The sequence below is a fragment of the Mus musculus genome, chromosome 6 (assembly GCF_000001635.26).
Source record: "Mus musculus strain C57BL/6J chromosome 6, GRCm38.p6 C57BL/6J".
Lineage (NCBI taxonomy): Eukaryota > Metazoa > Chordata > Mammalia > Rodentia > Muridae > Mus > Mus musculus.
This window is the reverse complement of record NC_000072.6, coordinates 89,013,253-89,027,236: the sequence shown is the minus strand read 5'-3', so window position 1 is coordinate 89,027,236 and position 13,984 is coordinate 89,013,253. Positions and strand designations below refer to the sequence as shown.

At 49.9% G+C, this 13,984-nt stretch overlaps 1 long non-coding RNA gene across 1 annotated transcript; it reads right to left on the bottom strand.

Annotated features, from left to right (window-relative positions):
* Positions 1–1,323: 1,323 nt before the first annotated feature.
* On the bottom strand, positions 1,324–3,400 carry Gm36639. Its single transcript, XR_377851.2, has 4 exons — positions 3,148–3,400; positions 1,993–2,148; positions 1,613–1,723; positions 1,324–1,376 (listed from the first exon to the last, which is right to left on the bottom strand). It is a non-coding gene; the product is annotated as a predicted gene, 36639 (long non-coding RNA).
* Between the last annotated feature and the right edge of the window lie 10,584 nt (positions 3,401–13,984).

The window sequence follows — 13,984 nt, the reverse complement described above, 5'->3', positions numbered from 1 at the left end:
TGTGACCTATGCCAGCCACTCGGGCTCTGCACCCATAGCTCCCTGGACCTTCTCAGAGCAGGACTGACTGTACAGGAGGGAGGCTTGGTGGGCACAGTGGAGCTGCTTCCTGGAAAGTGGTGCTTCAAGGATACTGTGGCCCTGAGGTATCTATGGAAGCCAAATCTGTGGCTTCTAGGATGGAGGATGAATGCCCCGAGTTGGGCTAGCCTCCAGCCAGCTCATCAGGCACCTGGACTTCATCTTCCTCCTCCCATTAAAACTGCTTGCCATCCACAGCTGTTATGTTCACCTATGACACCTGACACCTGCTCCTCTTACAAATGATGGTAATAAGGAGCAGTGAAGGACTGTCACCCGACAGCTCCCTCAGGAGAGAAGAAAAAGGAACAGATGTGGGCGAGGGATTCTACCGGAAGCCGGGATGAGGAGTGGGTAGCAGAGGGGCCAAGACAGAGGGGAGCGAGTATGAAGGAGACACCTTTTCTGACAGGGCCCCAAGTGAGTGTGGAAAGCCAGGCTCAGAACCAGCTTGTGTCCTGGATCAACCCAGGGGCCTGGAACACTCAGGCCCACCTTTGAGGAAAGACATCTGCTGCTGAGGACATAGTGAGGTGTCAGAAGAGATCTTCCGTCTCTGAGGGAAAAAGGACTGGTGTGGAACTTGACAGGACCCAGGACCTTTCTAGAAAGAACTGCTGGGCCAGGAGTGAGCAGGACTCGTCTATAGCATGGAGGGTCTATGGCTTGAGCCACATCCAGTCCCCAGGTCAATGTGGTAACTGTCAGTTCACCTTGCTCTCCCCAGCTGGTCTGGGAGACCTGACTCCAATGACTACAACACTAAGGATAGGCAGCCCTGGGGCGGAGGCCTGAAGGCAAAGGATGCCGCAAGGATCCCTGGCCCACAAATACCCTGCTGTTCTGGGTGGGGCTAGGCATCCAGGGTAGGTCCTGCAAGTTGAGCAAGAGCTAAATTGTTGCCATAGAAATACTAGAGCAGACTATTCCATCCTTCTCAGGGTATCTAGGGTAGGTGAAGCCATCTTCCAGGTGGGTATATGGCTAGACCCGGTCAGTCAGTGATTGGAGCAGAATTATTGATCCATAATGAGCCAACCAAGATCATCTCAGGGGGCTTTTATCAGCACTGCTGGGAAGGTCGTGACTCTTTGGGAGGAGACGGCCAACCTTGGGAAGAAGATGCAGGGCCCTGGGTGACCTTTTGGCCACTGCTTTAGGAAGCAGTATCCTGAGTCGCACGAAGTCCAGCAGAGAGGAGAGAGTGCTGATAGCATCACCAGAGTCCCTGGATCCAGCCATGCCAGGAGTCTATGTTGGATCTTTTAGTTTTATGGGCCAATAAATCCTTATGTCTTGAGAAGCCAAAGAGAGAGCAGAGAAATTACACTGGAAAAGCTATGAGAAATCTCTTGGCCCTTGGTGTTCCTCCTGGGGAATGCCCTGTCTCTATTTAAAAGAAATATTGAAAAGTATTGGTGCTTGAAGGTGAGACTCTAAAGGACCTGGGTATGTGGAAATGCTAGAGAAATAAATAAAACAAAAACAGGATCCTCCTGATTTCATCCAGAGAGGATAGAGTAATGCTCACCTAGGGGTAGACACGTGGGGCCTGGTGCCTCTCATTTCTGAGTGCAAGCTGCTGGTATGTGACTCAGCCAGTGTGCTCAGTGTGTGAGGCTGGGATAGCAAGGCAGCAGTCCTTGATGGAGACACAGATGGAGAAGGAATTTCCAGGCCTCTCTTTCTGCCATAGCTGGGAAGTTCACAGCCCTCTCAGGCTCCCTGCATCCCCCTTACCCTCCAATGTCCCCCTTAAGTCTGTGAAGCATCCCCACCCCCAACCCCATCCTTCCTCCCAGGCACACATCCCTGTCATGTTTCCAATATTCCCCTCAGGCCGTGCAGCTCATCTAGGTCCCCCCCACAGTCCCCACTGCCTCTCAAAACTCTCGACAGCCCAGTACTGACCTGCAGTGTCAGCCAGGACTCAGGATCCTGTGAACTGTGAGCTCTTTGGGTGCAGAGATGCCCAGGTCAGAGACACCATGATGAGGGCCTGCTAGCCATCTGAACATTTGGTGCTACAGAGGTAAAGATGCATGGACCCATGGAGATGCTGTGAGGCTGCCAAGAAAACACCCAGCAAGAGTGAATAATGAAGCCCAGGCAGCAAGGAGAAAGTCGGACCCCAAAGCCAGGCTGGGAGCCATGTGCCACCCTGAAACAAATAGTTCCACCTTCAGAGTGACCAGAACATACTGTTCAAAACAGGAATAAGTGCAGAGATCTCAGCATTCATTTGTGTAAACAACGGAGGCAAAAGGCCCAACCACATAGCCACCTGCTTAAATCAAACTAAGAAGATCCCAGCTCTAGCCAGCCACAGGTTAGTGGCAAAAGCCCAACACCGGGACAACATCGTAAGAAGCATAGAGAAGGAGGAGGTGGCGATTCCAGCCAGGTGGCTTCTAGGCCTCAGGTTGGTGTGAAGGCTTTAGAGAGACCACATCAGCTTGCCACTTCTTAGCATCCCACCAGGGCCTCAAAGTGGGCTCAAAGTGGGCCTGTGAGGTTCTTTTCTTAGCCTACCCCATGTGGTATCAGGAGAGTGGACCCTGTAAAAGGAGGCTCAGAGGAGAGCTGGCCAGGAGCCAGGAAACTTCTCCCCCGCCTCGTCAGCTGTGTAATTGGGCTAATTCCGCAGTATTTGGGCTCCAAGGCCTTTGTTTCCCTTTGCGGGTAACTCCTGCTTGGAACACGTGCTACTCCTTTTGTGAGCACTAAACCCAGTCCTCTCTGATAATGTACATGAGTGTGTTTCTGATGGATGTGTTCCAGGGCCTTTGTTGCCTCAATTAAGGGATAATGAACAAGAATTGTTTGTATTTGTAAAACAACCCAGCCATTTCCCGCTTTCCCATTGGCGGGCCCATGCGTCTTAATTAAGCACAAAGACTTCTCACTCCATCCAAAGGCTGCAGTGGAGGATGGAGGCGCTAGGGAGGAAAGGGAGTCTGGTGTGGTTTGGGGTCCCCCTGGAGTCTCTTTGCCACCAGGAGGAGCCAAAGGTCGGTGCGGCCATAGGCAGAATGACAGCCAGGGTGCTACCCTGATCCCACTCACCAGCTGAGATGCCAGCCTGAGTGTCACCTGAGTGTCACCTGAGTGTCACCTGAGATCAGGTGATTCCTGTGACTGACAGCGGCAGCTATTTCCCCTTCCAGAAGGCAGCAGGACGAAGGCTAGAGCGGCGCTGGACGGGTCACTCAGCCCAGCTGTCAAATGGCATCAAGGTTTCCTTGGGAGACGTATTCACCATCTATTAGAAGGTAGGTCAGGCAAAAAGGTCTTGTGAGCCTCCACAGACCGGTCCTCCAGAAGCTGATCCAGCCAAAGGGTCCCAGCCAGGCCACTGGGTGGCCCACTATATGACTGGATGTCCCAAAATGAATGGTGTCACAAAGGTCCCTAGAGAAATGTCCCAAATGTGTGTTCCCTGGTAACTCCACATTAGGCTTTTTTTTTTTTTTTTTTTTTTGCATTGAATAAGGATTCTTTGAAACTCCAAGTTCACAAGATGCCCTGCCTCACACCCTGGGACTCATAGAGAATCCACCAAGGCTGCCTTTCAAATGGCTTTCCTAAATGTGGCATCCTTACCCACTCACAGGGGACCCTTCCCCACCTGCCTCATCTGCCTTACTTACCCAACAGCTAGGCTTTTTATTTCTATGTGCTGGGGCATCTAAGGGCCATTTATTAGGGATCAATTCCTATGATGATAAGGGAATGGGCAGAAGTGAGCAGAAAGGCAACAACAAGGGGAAACTGAGGCACCTCAGTCCGCACAGATCAAGTACAGGGAATACTGCCCATCCAAGTCCCGAATTTATAAAGACTCTGCTTTTCTCCTGAAAGGCATTAGCTACGGCCCAGCCTGAGGGGTGAATGGCTGCTAGTACCTCAGTGGCTGCCAAGCATAGTTCAGACAGGAAGACACCTGACACTTTCACTGTGTGACATCCCCTGCTGGCTCAACGCCTCTGGGAACACCCCACAGAGTGGAGCCAAGCCGAGTGCAGGCTGTCTGACCCTTATACTGCTCTTCTATTAGATGGGGTGCCTTTGTGACACTGGAACCATAGGGTGCAAACACATCGGATGATGAGGGAGTCAGAATAAAGGGTCTCCTGGCCTCGAACCCTTAGCAGATTAAGCTCATGCACACTCTAACCCAAGGTGGTGCAGGTCCGCCTGTTGCCATTACCACCTCCAATCCTTCCTTCCATGAGAAGTTGTGCTTTTCAAGTGACAGGTGCAGAAGGTGCCTGGGTTGTCATGACAACAAATAAGGTCAGCACTCAAGCTGTACCTAGACCCCTCCTGCCAGGACCTTGGGGTATGAAGGTGGGCTCTGCTCCTCTGGGTCAGGCCCCCAGCCACTGGTTAACATGGTGACTGGGGCTTGTTAGGAGGCACCACAGTGGTTCCTTGACATAGCTCTGTGATTAGCAGGTGAGATTCCTGACAGGCTGCTGTGTGGCTTGTGCTATCCTCTACCTTCTGGCCACTGAACCCTGGATCTCTGGAGGATCCAAGGACCAACTCGTTGAATGACCCTGGGGAAGGATGCTTAACCTCTCTTGGCCCCTCTTTTTGTAATGTTTTCTTGATACAAGATCTCACTGTGCAACTCATTCTGTCCTCCAACTTGCAGTAATCCTCCTGCCTCAGCTTCCCAAAGCTGAGATTATAAGCATAATCCTACCTCCCCTCTATCCCTCTGGAATGGTTTGCAAGTAAATCTTGGACCTTGGCTGCTGTTCTGCCCACTATTGCTCCATTGACTTCCCATCCCTATCCTGATGAACCCCTCTTATCCCCACTGAGAGCATTGTGACCTGGCCCCATGTTACCATGCTCTCGAACCTGAGAACAATGCATATCTACCATCGCAGGCTCTGGGAAGGGCACTTGGAGTCTCCCAACCAAGGAGTCTCTATGAGCCAGCAAGCATCACTTGCTGCTAGCTCTCCCAAATGCATGCTTACCTGCCCTGCTAATATTGCCTCAGCCTGCCTCCTCCCTGCCAGCCTCACCAGCTCCCCTCTGGCTCTCAGAGCAACGAATGATAGATAGGCTTGTAGCTCTTGTCTCCCTACCTACAGTGGCTGCCTCAGAGGTTGGCACAGGCCCTGCTGCCGGGAGAGGTTGATCTGACATGTCCCCAGTGCTCCTCAGTTGGTTGAACACCCTCCTGCCCTGGACAGACACTTAGCATTTGGAGCCACCCCTGGGGAGGGAAAAAGCAGGACTTGGACATTTCACATGGGGTCCTCACATACTTCAGGCTCCAAACATATACTCATGGAGACCATTGTCCCCACCTAAGACAGGGACATTGGAGCTTAAACAAATATTGGGTAATCTCTGTGACAATCCAGTCCCCACACCAAAGCCCCAAGAGTGTTGGGGGGAGTCAGTGTATATGGAATGGTACCCTTTGGCCCCTAACTGTGGCCTCTGGGTGTGACGAGGTCTAACTCAATACCTAAAACAAAGTCATTAGGGCCAGTGTTGTTGCCTCAACCAAGTGGAGGAGCCACCAAGCTGAGGTTGGCACCAGCACCAGGCTAACCCTGGATTCTGCCTTCTCAAGCCATTTGACTTGCCTTCCTGCATATTTCTTCCTCTACCTTCCCTTCCCCCACCTGAAAGATACTGTATTTCCCAGGATGCCTTGCCCTCCACTCACCTAGCATGTCTGTCCAAATGGAGGCTCTGATGCAGCTAAAAGGAGAACAAGCAGGGTACCCTTAGCCCTGCAGGCTTCCAGCGGCTATCTGAGCTGCAGCCTGTGTCTCCGATAACTCCAGCTCCCACTAAACTGAACTCCCTTCCATGGTCCCAGCTTTCTCCAAGAAGCCTTTATCTTGGTATGGGATGCTGCCAGGTGCCCTGGTCTCTGCACTCTGGTAACCCTGTGCTATATTGTGGGCTAATCCCTGCCAGGCTTCCTTATTCATCCCACACCAGCTGGTGAGCAGTCCCTGGTGTTTTATATCCCTGTTGTTGGTCAGGCCTACAGTGAATTCTGTGTGGGAGAACTCTAGACCATGCCCCTGCAGCAGAAAGCAAGAGGAGGGGCAGGAAGTACAGATGTGCCCCACTCTGCTATGTATGTCAATGGGAGTGGCCACCAGCCCACACTGCGACCTGCCATCTTCTCACTGGCCAGTCTGGTGCCTTTCCTGCATGATCTCTTCTCAGGGCTCATTAAGGCGCAGGGCTGGTTGGTGGTCAGGAAAGACAGGGTAGACCTGTCTAGCTCATGCTGGCTTCTCAGGCTGTCCAGAACTTCCCAAGAGACCCTGGGGAACATTCAGCCAGGCTCTACCCAGCCCCTGGGAGAGGCCGCAGTTGGAAGTCAGAAATGAGCTTCCAAGAAGCCTCTGCAAAGACAGCCATGTGCACACGGACCCTGGAGATCTTATTCGTGATGTCCTCTGCAAATGCAACCATGTCACCCTAGGGGATGTGCCACTGGCACTGTGCAACAGAGGAGGGAGACTACCAATGAGCCAGAGGACCCCAAGTGGCACAGACTCAAAGGGATCTTGAGGATCCAGCAAAGCAGGCCCAGGAGGGTAGAGCATCCCTAGTGACAGCAGCTTCCACTCTGGTCTCCCGGGTCTTACTGAATTGCTCTAATGGTCCAGTGTGGAATAACATCCCCGAGGCAAACACACACATGGGAAACAAGGGCAACTGGATATCAAGTTGCACTTTATGTTTAAGAATCAGAGCTTCCTTCTGACATTTCTCAAGTCTCTCTCTGAGTGGGGCATAGATCAAGCGGCATTGCATCCTAGTGGAGACTCCTAGAAGCTGCCTACCTCTCCCATCATGCTGCCTTGCTTGTTACCAGAGGATGGGACTGGGCCAGGTATTTCCATGTTCATCACCACTTATTCAAAGTATTGAAGTAAAGTTTCACACAGTTTGCAAAAGTAACAAGGATACTTTATTCAGATCAAAGCAAGAGGGCAGATCAGAAGGACTGGCAGCAGGTCACATGACTGAGGGTGCTCCAGTACCCTGGTTATTATTTGGGGCGTCCTTTTATGGGGTTTAAGAGAAGCAGAAATTGGGCTAGTAGGGAGACAATTGGGTGGTTCTCTATTTTGATTGACAGATTTAAGTTATATAATTATTTCTTCCGCTGAGAGTGTCCTTTCTCATCATACAACTGATCTTAATCTTATATATGCCTAGTTGTGTATAGCCATCAGATGGTAAATAAGGGATCTGTAGGCTGGAGAGATAGCTCAATGCTTAAGAGCACATACTTCTCTTTCAGAGGACCCAAGGTCAGTTCCAGCCCTCATGTTAGGCAGCTCACAACTGCTTGTAACTCTGCCTCCAGGGGATCTGGTCCTCTCCTGGCCTCCATGGGCACTGTACTAGTGTGCTTATAGACAGACACACACACACAGATTTTTAATAATAATAATAAAATTCCATTTTTTAGACAGGGGATGTACCCTAAAATTTTACTTTTGCCTTATTGCTGATAAATCCAAAACAATTCTAGAACAGATCAACCTGTTGCCCATAGTTCCCAGGTTGTAGCCATGATCAGGGATCACTTACTTGTCTGTGGGAAGTGACCTTAGGCCCCAACCCCTCTGTAAGGAGAATAACAGCTATACTGACAGACTGACAGCTCTGTCCCTTAGCCCCTAGCATGTGGGCCAAACCTCCTGCAGCCACCTGGGGTGGGCACCAGTGGTCCATCCTGTCCCATACAGCCACATGCTCACAGCCAGTATGGATAGGGATAGGCATTTACACAAACACTCAGGTAAGGTACCAGCCTTCAGCCCTGGTTGGGGGGGGGGGGCTCTAACAGCTCAGAGACAAGCTCCGTGGGACAGCTCTAATCCCTGTCTGCTCTGAACAAGCCTCCCCTTTCTTGGCTTTTCACTTCAAGATGGGTGATGGCTTCCAGTCAGACTGTGGGTTTCAGGTGGCCCCCTCCATTCATCCCACAACTGAACGTTCTCCTTCTCCCTGGTACCCCATCATACCACAGACACACTCAGCCTACATCATCTATGCAGAAAGAACCTACTGTGCTCCAGGCACAGGGCACATGGAACATAAGGCAGTGACCAGCAGTCATCCCACCTTCAAATGCATGTGGCAACATAAAAGAGCTCCGAGACACAAGGGACAACGTACTTCAGCTCCCCCAGGCTTTAAAATTATGTTACTCAAAATCCCTCCCCTTCTCTCTGTGTTGCACGCCCTGCACGTGGGGAATCCCAGAACTGGCTAGGTCTGTTAGCCAGTGTGGAGGAGCAAGGCCTCAGGTCCACAGTGAGGACCAGAGGCTTTGTCCTCTCTCTAACTCTGCTCTTGGTGGCAAAATGGCTGTCTCTGTTCCAGTCATCATATCCAGAAATAAAAGGGACATGTTTTGTTCTGACATCTTTATGTTAATTTTTTTTTTTTTATTTTGAGATGGGATCTCACTAAGTTGTCCAGGCTAGCCTTAGACTCACTTTGTTTGTAGCCCAGGCAGATCTTGAATTTTCACTCCTCCCTCCTAGGCCTCTCGAGTAGCTCAGAGAATAGGTCTGCACCACCAGGTTGGTCTGACTCCTTTTAGAGATGTCCATCTGTGGAAGGTTAAAACTTTCCACTGAGCCAGGCAGGGTGGTGCATGCCTTTAATCACAGCACTCAGGAGTTGCTACAGATGGATCTCTGTGAGTTTAAATCCAGCCTGGTCTACATAGTAAGTTCCATATCAGCCAAGGCTAGCTACACAGAGTGTCTTAGGGTTTCTATTGCTGTGATGAAACACCATGGCCAAAAAAAACAAGTTGGGGAGGAAAGGGTTTTTATGGCTTACACTTCCACAGCACTATTCATCATCGAAGGAAGTCAGGGCAGTAGTAAGAGAAGCCATGGAGGAATGCTGCTTACTGGCTTGCTTCCCATGGCTTGCTCAGCCTGCTTTCTTATAGAACTCAGGACCAACAACCCAGGGATGACACTGCCCACCACAGATGGGGCCTTCCCTTATCAATCACTAATTAAGAGACTTCTTATAGATGAAGGCATTTTCTCAATTGAAATTTTCTCCTTTCAGATGACTCTAGCTTATAGCAAGTTGACATAAGCCTAACCTGAGACTTAGCTTCAAAAAATAAACAAATAAAAACCCCTCCCTCCACCTGATATAGCACATTTGTGGAAACCTCACTGATGTCACACCTGTGACAACCATTGTTACCAGTGCTTTCCTGCAAGGACATCCTCTCTCTCTATTCTTTCAAACACTGTCCTGGAAGCCTCATCCAGGCGATAAAACAGAAACCAGATGAGTGTGGTGGCTCACAAGGAGGCTGGGGCAGTAGAGCCACAAGTTTGTAGCTAGCCTTGGAGACATGGTGAGCTCCAGGCCCACAGAGCACTTTCTACCCAATGGAAGCTCAATAATAAAAAGTGAAGCAGCCATTAGTGGTGGGTACGCCTGTGATATCAGGAGACTTGACCAGGCTTGACCAGGAGAACCCCGAGGGTGAGGCTGGCCTGGCCTACATAGCAAAACCGTGTGTGTGTGTGTGTGTGTGTGTGTGTGTGTGTGTGTGTGTAAGAGAAAGACAGAAGGACAGACAGAAATGGTTAAAGGCACAAATATACACAGAGAAAGATAAGAAATAGCATGAAAAAGAGTGGCGGAGACAAAGGCAAGACTAGATTTATTATAAAATGGACAACATAACCAAATTATATGTTGGATAATTACAGAAGAGTAGAAAGCAGAAATGAAAGGCTTAGAGGCTGAAAGGCTGCACGCCATAGGGAGTCCCAGAGTATGTGCCGCAGAGCAGGCAATCAGGCAGGAACTTGACAGGACAAGGAAGAAAGGCCAGTTGGTGCCGAATAGGAATGTTTGCAACTGATAGGAATGGACAATTGGAAGTTAGCATCACTGGGCTTCCTAGCATGGTGGTACATGCCTCTGATCCCAGCAGACATAGGTTGATCTCTGTGAGTTTGAGGACGACCACTTTGTGCGTTTCTGGCCAGCCAGATGACATAGTAATCTGTCACAGAAAATAAAAGCGCAACTTGGTGTTGAAATAGTTTAGTGGGTAAAGGTGCTTGCCAAAAGCTTGATCAGTTCATTCCCTGGGACCCACATGGTGGAAGGAGGGAACGAACTCTTACAAGTTGTCCTTTGACTTCCACACCTGTGCCACAGCACACTATAGCATGTGTGTATACACGTGAATGAATGAATGAGTGAATGAAAGAATGAAGAGAAAGGGAGGCAGGAAAGGAGGGATAGAGAGAAAGAGGGAGGGAGGGAGGGGATAGAGTGAGAGAAAGAGGGAGATTTATAAGTAGAATTTACAGATTAGAGACATGGCTCAGAGATTCAGAGATTCTCTTGAAGAAGACCTGGCTCAGCTCAACACACACGGAAGTTCGCAACTCTCTCTGTAACACCAGTTCCAGAAAATCTGACATCTTCCTCTGGCTTCTACCTGCACCAGGCTCACGTGTGGGGCGCACACAGAGATGTGTGCAGATATTTATACCCATGAAGTAAAAAATAAGTAAATCTGTAAAGAAAATGAGCACCTTGGCACAGCGGCACATGACAGCGTTCTCAGCACTGGAGGGCCACTGTCAGGCGAATCCTGGGAAGTCCAAGGCCAGCCTGCGCCACACTGTGAAACCTGGAGTCAAAACAAACAAACAAAAGCACCACTTATAATAATACGATGTTATGAAATACAATGAAAATCTGCATGCTGAAAACTTCACAGCTACTAAAAGAAGTCAAAGACCTAAATGAACAGAACGTTACGTTACAACCTTGGACTGGAAGGTGGGGAATAATTAAAACATCCATCCTTCCCTCAGCGATCGATGCTCTCCAGGCTGCTCTAACCAGGGCCCTGATGTGCTCTTGGTAGGAATTGGCACCCCAATTCTAAAATTGACATGTGAGGGTAACAGCACTGGGACAGCCAGAGGGGGCCTACAGAAGAAGGAGGAACAAAGAGGACCCCAGCAGAGACTCCCCAGCTTTCCATAAAGCCCTGTAGTGAAGGCTAGCCTAGTATAGAGGCTCATTGATCTAGGGGGCCAGAACAGAGCTCAAAATAGACCTGAGCGTTTATGGGCCATCGATCCTTTACCAAGGTGCAAAGGAAATTCAATGGAGAAAGGAGTCTTCCAGAAAATGGGGCTAGAACAATGAGCTTGGGGAGGAGGGAGAGGGAGGGGAGGAGGGAGGGGAGGAGGGAGGCAAGGAAGGAGGGGATAGGAAGGGGAAGAAATTCAAGCTGTGTTTTTGGTTGGTTGGTTGGTTGTGTTTTGTCAGTTTGGTTTTGTTGTTTTGTTTTGTCTTACATTATAGCCGCCCAGGCTAACCTCAAACTAACTTATAGCAATCCTCCTGCCTCCATCTCACAAATGCTATTATGACAGGCATGACCCACCATGCCTGGCTACAAGCTGTATTTTGAGTCACTTGAGAAAACTAACACAAAGTCTAAATCACTCACAGAGTACATCCTAAAGAGTTAAAACTCCCAAAAAAAATGTAAGAAAACATCCCAGACTCTAGGTCTAGAATATCTAAAGAACTCTCAAAGCCTGAGTATAAGAAAGCAAGATCTGGGCTGGAGAGATGGCTCAGCGGTTAAGAGCACTGCCTGCCCTTCCAGAGGTCCTGAGTTTAATTCCCAGCACTCACATGGTGGCTCATAGCCATCTGTAATGGATCTGACACTCTCTTCTCTCATGTAAATTGAGCACTCATATACATAAGTAAATTTAAAAATTTTTTTAAATGTTTTTTTAAAAAGAAAGAAAACAAAACCGAATTTACAAGGGAGAAAAAAAAATGGGTGAAAACAAGCCAGGTTTGGTGGTGTACTGTAATCCCAGCAATCCGGAGCTAGAAGCAGGGAGATCAGGAGTTCAAGGACAACCTCGGCTACGTAAGAACTTGCTTTAAAAAAGAAAAAGAAAAGGGAAGAAAATAACAAGCAAACAGAAATTAACTGATATAGGCACAAGATTGAAAGAGACACTTCATCAAAAACAGGTATAAAAATAAAAGAAGACACCGCAGATAAGACACACCTGAGACAGGACATCCAGGTAATAACAGCTGACCGTCAAAACCAGCTGTGGAGCCCCAGAGGAGCAACTAAGCTACTCCATGCCGCCAGGAGGCACGGGAGGCCTGGGAGTCGAGGGAGCACTATCTTGGCTGTGCTCATCGAGTTGGGCATACATGGTGGCCAGGCACCTCTGCTCTAGCTATTGTAGTACCCAGCGGAGCGAGGGGGGACTGTGATGACTGAGGGAGTCTAGGGTGACGTTGCTGTCCAGTGTCCTGGTGACAGGAGGCTGGATGGCCCTGTCAAAACTCACTGATCCTCCAGGTGGTGACAGGAAAACTAAGATGAGGACAGACCCCAACCGCACCCCAGTGGCACTGTACCTCACATCTGGACCGGGGTCTGGTGTGTTTGCCAAAGCATTCTTGATGAGAGTAGTTGGGATGCCTGGCTTGGTTTAGACCATCAGAACTTGCTGGAGTAGGAGGTGAGAAGGGAAGATTCTTGTGTGCATGCATGCACACACACACACACATCTTATTTGGAGGACGGGTGGCAGAGGCCCACTCAAGCCAGGTTGTTGGGTCTGGTGTGAAAGAGCACCCAGATTGGTCACCTGAGGTACTCAGGCGCAAGTGCCTTGTAGGAAGGCAGCAGTGATGTCAGGGTCAGACCTGGGAGCACAGGGCTTGGGGAACCTTCTCTCAGGAGGTGATGTGAATCAAGGACCCCAGTGTCTGACATGTCCAACTCCACAAACAGCAGATAGAATGTGAAGAGCAGGAAGAAGATTCCACAGCTTGCCACCGTCCTGGGGCAGAATGGGGGTAGAGCCCCAGTGCTGCTGAGTGCCTCTTGCTGCAGGGGCTAGGCTGGCCACAGGAGGCTCTACATCCAGGACAACAGGATTCCCGCCACCAGAAGAGGACCCAAGCTGCATGGAGAATGGAGAGGAGGCAAGAGAGGGGATGAAGTGGGAAAGACGGATGCAGAGCTGAGAAGGCTGAAGCTTTGGATGGGAAGAGAAGCCTCAGGTTCCCTGCCTGGGCTTATCCCGGAATGGAGTTCCCTGGAAGATCCACGTCTCACTTAAATCAGGAACAGAGGAGGAAGCGCACAGTCCTGAGGCTTGAACCCCCAGGATACGAAAACCCTCCCTTCCCAGGACCCTGCTATAAGGCTGCAGCTTCTGGGGCATCGTAGGGACAACTCAGCCCCTGGAGGATGTGTTTCATCTTACGGGTGCATGTATGGACTCAGAGAGGTGACAGCATTTCCTCGGAGTCATCCAGTGAATGAGTGACAGAGACTGAGCCCAGGTCTATAGTCTGACAGAGCTGGGTGGCTGACAAATGGGGACGGTTTGAGGTTTGTTGGTTAGCTTTAGATATTTTCCCCCCTTATTATCATTTTAATTTCCACTCTGCAAAGGCTCTATAGACACAAATCCCTGGTACCCTTCAACAGACAGCCTCCCTCCCACCCCCATCCTCCACCGAGCTGTCCAAGCTGCTTTGGCCCAGGGTCCCCCCAGGAGTCCACAGGCACATCTCTGCAACCGGGCGCAGTATTTCCAAGTGGCAGAATTAATAGGGCAATTCCCCCGTGCAGAACTGAGCTGGCTTCTATACTAAATTAGCATAGATAAATATTTTTGAGAGAGGAGGGAAAATAATGCATTTTGCAATAAGGCTGGAGGGCAGCCCCTCTTGGGCCCCATCCCCTGAACTTGGACGGAATGAATTTGCACCTGGTGTAATTGAAGGCGCCATGGTCCCTCGTGCCTGGGAGCAGGACCTAGCC